Below are 6,058 nucleotides of genomic sequence, written 5' to 3'. Positions count from 1 at the left end.
GTTAGTTTCCCTATTTGTGCTTACATATCGGTAAGTGAGAAACTAGAATCTTATAAAGGGCAGAGAAGAATTGAGAAGTTTGGTGTAAGGAAAGAAAATCCAGGATCAAAGTAATGGAGAAAGAATATAAGTATTGTGGGTTTACTTACTGAGCAATTAGTGTTCACCCCGTTAATTTTACTGTTTTTGCAAGTAGTAGATGAGATGCGGTCGGATCGGACGTCAAGTAGTGGAGGAGAAAGGCAACACTGTCTGATTGTATTTTGAGTTTATTTTTGTGACTATGGTCCTTGATGTAGATATTTGTATACAAAAGTAATGCTATTTTTGGGCTCACTATCTTATACTTATGTACATATATGTTTTCTATAACATATTTAGTGATTTCATAATATATTATCAATAGTATACTAGCTACAGAGAGTTATTACAATGGTTAACCAGAAGGGAATAGAAATCAACCCCGAGAAGATCCAAACTCTCCTTGATATGAGAAGTCCGACCAACCAAAAACAGTTTCAGAGTCTCAATGGGAGAATAACGGCTCTCAGTCGCTTCATATCAAGGGTAATAGATCGCTGCTTGCCATTTTTCAATATATGAGGGCCAACAAAAAGTTCGAATGGACTCCGAACTGCGAACAGGCTTTTCAAAGCATAAAAAAGAACCTCGGAAAGTCACCTCTCCTGTCCAAACCTCTCTCATAGGGAATTCTTCTCCTGTATCTGTTCGTCTCTCAGCATACGGTCAATACAGCTCTAATTCGGGAAGAAAGCAGAGTCTAATGGCCGGTATATTACTCGAGCAAGTGACTGTCGGACGTCGAAATGCGGTATCCAGAAATGGAGCGACTAGCTTATGCCCTGTCGATCACCTCCAGAAAGTTACGATCTTATTTTCATGTCCACACAATCCATGTCTTGACCAATTATCCGCTCAGGCAAGTCCTTTAGAAACCGAAGGCTTCGGGTAAGTTACTCAAGTGGGCAATGGAACTGAGTCAGTTCGATTTGTAGTATAGACCAAAGGCAACCATTAAATGGCAGGCTATTGCCAATTTTATTTCGGAGTTCTCACACCAACCGAATCAGGAATCCAAGCAACAAGCCAACGAAGTCACCTAGGAAACTGTTCAAAACTTATCGACCTAAAGCCTCTATGTCGATGGTTCCTCGAATAGGAAGAGAGCCTGAGCATGCCTTCTCCTCCTCAGTCCCGAAGGGACTTGCACCCACGATATTCTTCAGTTTGGGTTTAAAGCCATGAACAACGAGGCCGAATACGAAGCGCTGCTTGCTGGTCTACAATTGGCAAAAGAGATAGGGTCAACCGCGATCAGTGTCCATAACGACTCCATGCTGGTTGTCAATTAGGTTTTGGGAGAATATCAAGCCAAGGAAGAAAACATGATCAATTATCTAAAGAAGGCTAAGATCACACTCGAGTCTTTCAAGCACTTCACGATCACGTAGATTCCTAAAGACAATAATTCTGTTACAGATGTCTTGGCAAGAATAGCCTCGTCACTAGACTCAGATGTGCTAAAAAGTATTCCTGTTTGGTACATAGAGATCCCTAGTGTCAGCTCGGTTGAACAGGTCGTGGCTACAACAGAGTCAGTTTCCTAGATGACCCCAGTTATTCAATATCTTCGAGATGGGACCTTGCCTAATGACAAGACTGAGACAAGAACTCTGCGCACTAGAGCTCCTCGTTACATACTCATAGGGGATCAATTGTATAAACAAAGGTTTAGTGCCCCTCTCCTCTGATGTGTAACTGATGAGGAAGCAGATTATATCATGAGGAAGATACATGAAGGGATCTGTGGTAATCACACTGTCGCACGATCCCTTTTCAACAAAGTTGTTTGTTAAGAGTACTACTGGCTCCTACTTCAGGAAGACACTTTCAACTTTGTAAAAAAATGTGACAAATGCTAGTGGTTTGCGAACATATCGCGAGCTCTTTCCCACCAGCTGATAACCATGACCAGCCCTTGACCATTCTCCAGGTGGGGAATTGATCTTATTGGACCCATGCCAGTCGGAAAGGGAAAGGTCAAGTATGTTATGGTCGCAGTGGATTATTTCATCAAGTGGGCCGAGGCTGAACCATTGGCAGCGATTATTACCAAGAAGCTGAAGGACTTTGTCTTAAAAAAATATAGTGTGTCGCTACAGAATTCCTCATACACTCATCTTTGATGATGGGAAGTAATTCAACAACGAGGAATTCAAGCAGTTTTGCGATGATCCATAAAAAGTTCGTCTCAGTCGCAAGATTGCAAGCCAATGGTCAGGTTGAAGCTGTCAACAAGACTATCAAGCATACTCTGAAAGCTAAGTTTGGTGCTGCCAAGGGTAATTGGATTGACGACCTCCTAGAAGTCCTATGGGCATACAGGACAACTCTAAGAACCTCTACTTCAGAAACGCCCTTCTCGCTAGCATATGGCTGCGAGGCTATGATCCTTATGGAAGTAAGGACTGGTTCACTTCGGAGAGACCTGTTCAATGAAACAGACAATGAAGCACCTCTGCGTGTAAGTCTGGACTTAGTTGAAGAACATTACGGCAAAGTTCAGTTAAGGATAACATCCTACCAACAACGCGCGAAAAGATTCTTCGACTCTAAGGTCAGGAGAAGAGACTTTCAAGTCAGTGACCTGGTTCTGAAAGAAGTCCTTCTCGGTACAAGGGAACCAAGCGTGGGGGTATTGGGGTCAAATTGGGAAGGCTCATATCACATCGCCAAGGTGATACGACTAGGGACATATCACCTCAAAAGGCTTAACGGTTCCGAAGTATCACGAACTTGGAATGTTGAACATCTTCGCCCCCATTACTAGTAATTCCAAACTCGCTCTTTTAATTTCCTTGTAAATTTTGCTTGTAAACTTTGTAAATAAGATCGCTCTTAAGCAAAATTTATCTTGTATGATCTTGTTCGTCACATTGTTTTTACAATCTTTCTGTTCGCATATGTAATATTTATGAAGTACGAAAAATTATAAGTGCTATCACAAATGGCTAGAAAATATCTTTCTGTTCGAATATGTAATATTTGTGAAGTACGAAAAAATTATAAGTGCTATCACAAATGGTTTGAAAACATTTCTTTCATTCATAAATAGTAAGTACAGAGATAGGAAGAGCAAAGATAGTCAAAAGCAAGGTTGTAAAAAAAGCAGAAGTGATCATTGGTGTCCATCCCTAGACCATGAGGGTGTGACCTCGGTATCTCTAAGTTGGTCGCCGACCACTTGGTCAGTTGCTGGGTTTTTTGGAACATACTCTTTTGGCTAATCACCCTCTGAATAAGGCCCTTGTCCTTCCTCCTTAATCGTATCATCAACTTCCGCAATGGAAGCAAGGATGTTCTGATAATCAGTCGAGAGGTCTGTGAGGTCTATCTTTGGGTTCTTTGGCTGCAAGGCATAAATGGCCAGAATCACCTAGTCAACGGCCTTCTTCTCAATCTCCAGGTTTTACCACTTCATTTGTTCAGTTAATGAAGCAACCCACCTTTGGGATAATTTGAGGTCCGCTTCCAATGCCTTCTTCTGCTTCTCGATACTTTCCCACAACCAAGCTCTTTCTTCCTCTGCCCTCAAGGCCTGTTTGGAGTTCGCTCGGAGCTCCAGCTCTTTCTCGTCACACTCTTTGGTGAGCCTGAGCATCGTCATCTGGAGCTCCTTGACCTCTTCTCCTCTTTTATCCAGCTCGGCCTTCTAAAAGTCTATTGTGCGAAGCCTAGAGTTCCTCTCTAGCATGTACTGGTTCACTTGGAGGTGGTATGTCTTCACCTCTTTATCTGTAGCTGCTAGGTCTTGTCTCAGCTGTGCATTCTCTTCCTTTAGCTCATGAAGCCCCCCAGCATCGTCCAGATGGGTCTTCTGTTAAGCCAAGTGCAGGGCGAGCAAAGACTGCATAATAAAGGAAGCAAGGGTTAAACTCCATTTCTTTGAAAAAACAAAAGAAATAAAAACCAACTGATATTGAAAAGTCCTCGATGAGGACGAACCGTCTTACTTGGCTTTATAACTGAAGCGCAATGGTCATCAGATCTGCAGGTTGGGAGGTCATGAACTCTTCAAAGGCCTTGGCAAGTTGGCACTCCAAGAGGGTATACACCACCGGCTGCAAGTGTTCTGGAAGTTGTCCCATAGAGTCTAACACATGTGTGCCAGCTTCTGAAGCAGATGACACCTCGCCAGTTAGCTCTTTGCCTACTCTCCTTCCGGGAGCCCTAACCTCTCCCTGTCCCCTGCACGGACGCTTAGGGACCAGTGTAACACCAGTCACGTGCCTCGGGGTCACCCCCGAGTGAAAGACCTGATAAGGTTGCGACCTCCCAAGCTGCACCCCCAAGCCCTCCGGCTCAGATTCTGATTCCTTGGGCTACAATTGCTTTCTCTTCTTAGATTTTTGACCCATGGTTTTCTACTTAGGGCGAGCAGCCACAGGCCGGGAAGCTTCCGCTGGTTGTTTGGTGGGTGTTCGTGCTCCTACCTGCGCTCCTCCGATGAGGGTGTCATTAGAGGTCACCTTGGCTGGCTCGGTGGCACTGACCCGGGCAAAAACGAACCCCCTAAGCCTTGATGATCTTGACACTTTGGGTGGCATGGTCGTTGCATGCAAGTACCGGTAGAGAGTTCGCTGCATGCAAAAGAAAAATCTTCTAAAGTTTGCGTGCACTTACGAATTAAGCTTTCTAAGGTCGCTTCAGAGTTGAAGAAGCCGTACTTCCTCAGGTTGGCAGTTGTCACGAGCAGTCTCACGTCACAACTCTGTTCGGGTAGATTACCGAATGATAATATTCAGTTGAAGTCAGTAAGAGCGGTCAACCTGGTCGTTTTGTTTCCTACGAAGAGACGGGAATGCTAGTTAGAAAGCAAAGACTAAAGGAAAAGAAAAAATTCACTAAGTAAAAGAAGGGAAGATTTACTCGGATCCTTAAACTAGTAGACGCTATCATGAAAAAGAAAAATTTGGTTTTGTATGCCCCCACGTTATTGGGGTAACCAAATATGCCTCCCTCGATCGTAGATTGTTTCGAGAGGTAGTAAGAATCTTTGTCCCTGCTCTTAAGAATCTTTGTCCCTGCTCTTCTTCAAATAATAAGAGCAAGCGAGCTCCAACGCAGTCAACTGGCCGAGGCCGTTCTCGTCGCACGCGATATACATAGCCACAACTATCATATACGCGTTGGACATCAATTGTAGAGGTGCGACCTCGAAGTGATTGAGGATCGACCTGATAAAGGGGTGGAAGGGCATTAGCGCCCCGCATTTAAATATCGCCTCAGAGATCGCGACCATTCTCTCTGGGGGATTTTGAACTGTATACGTCCTGTGCTGGTAGACATCCACGCTAAGTGCGTATTGGTCCACTGCCTTTTGTATTTCATCTCGGGTGGCTAGTGACAGAATCTCTTACGCGGGACTCGCTGGGGAGTCCTGCACCTACGAGCTTTTCCCCTCGGTTGTCTTGGTAGCTAAGGCATCCATCTCTCTTATGGTCTGAAAAAGGACGACATGCAGAGGTTACTAAGTCTTCGTACAGTATTCTGTACGACAACGTGGAAGAACAAAAACCCTAATGTATCTTCCTTAAATCTTGGAAAAACCCTAAAAAATTCTTGCGGACCATCCCCAAAGATCTATGCCCTTAAAAAACCTATTCCTTATGAAAGATAAAGCTTTCTCCATTCGACTGCCCGTAAACACGCACCATAAAGGTTTATTATTATTGTCTAGATAAGCTATCTATGAAGCAGAAAAAGAAAAGTATTGGAAAAATCTTCCTTACCTCTTGGCTATGGGAATCGAACTTCTTGCTGTAATCAAAAAGTGCACACCAACTTGAGAATGGGGAATTTGGTCTCGCGAGAGCTTCTTTTTACTTTCTCTGAAAAATATGAGTGTTGTGACGTTGCTTAAGGTGAGCCTGGGTTTTTATAGTGGAGGAAGTGGCGATTGGTCTTCCCTAAGCCAAGCGAAGCTTGGGTGGAATGCGTTTCTTGCCATTGATTGCGACCGCGTGTCATCAATCAG

Source organism: Pistacia vera, unplaced genomic scaffold (genome assembly GCF_008641045.1).
Source record: "Pistacia vera cultivar Batoury unplaced genomic scaffold, PisVer_v2 Contig30, whole genome shotgun sequence".
Classification (NCBI taxonomy): Eukaryota; Viridiplantae; Streptophyta; class Magnoliopsida; order Sapindales; family Anacardiaceae; genus Pistacia; species Pistacia vera.
This window is presented reverse-complemented; position numbering follows the sequence as displayed.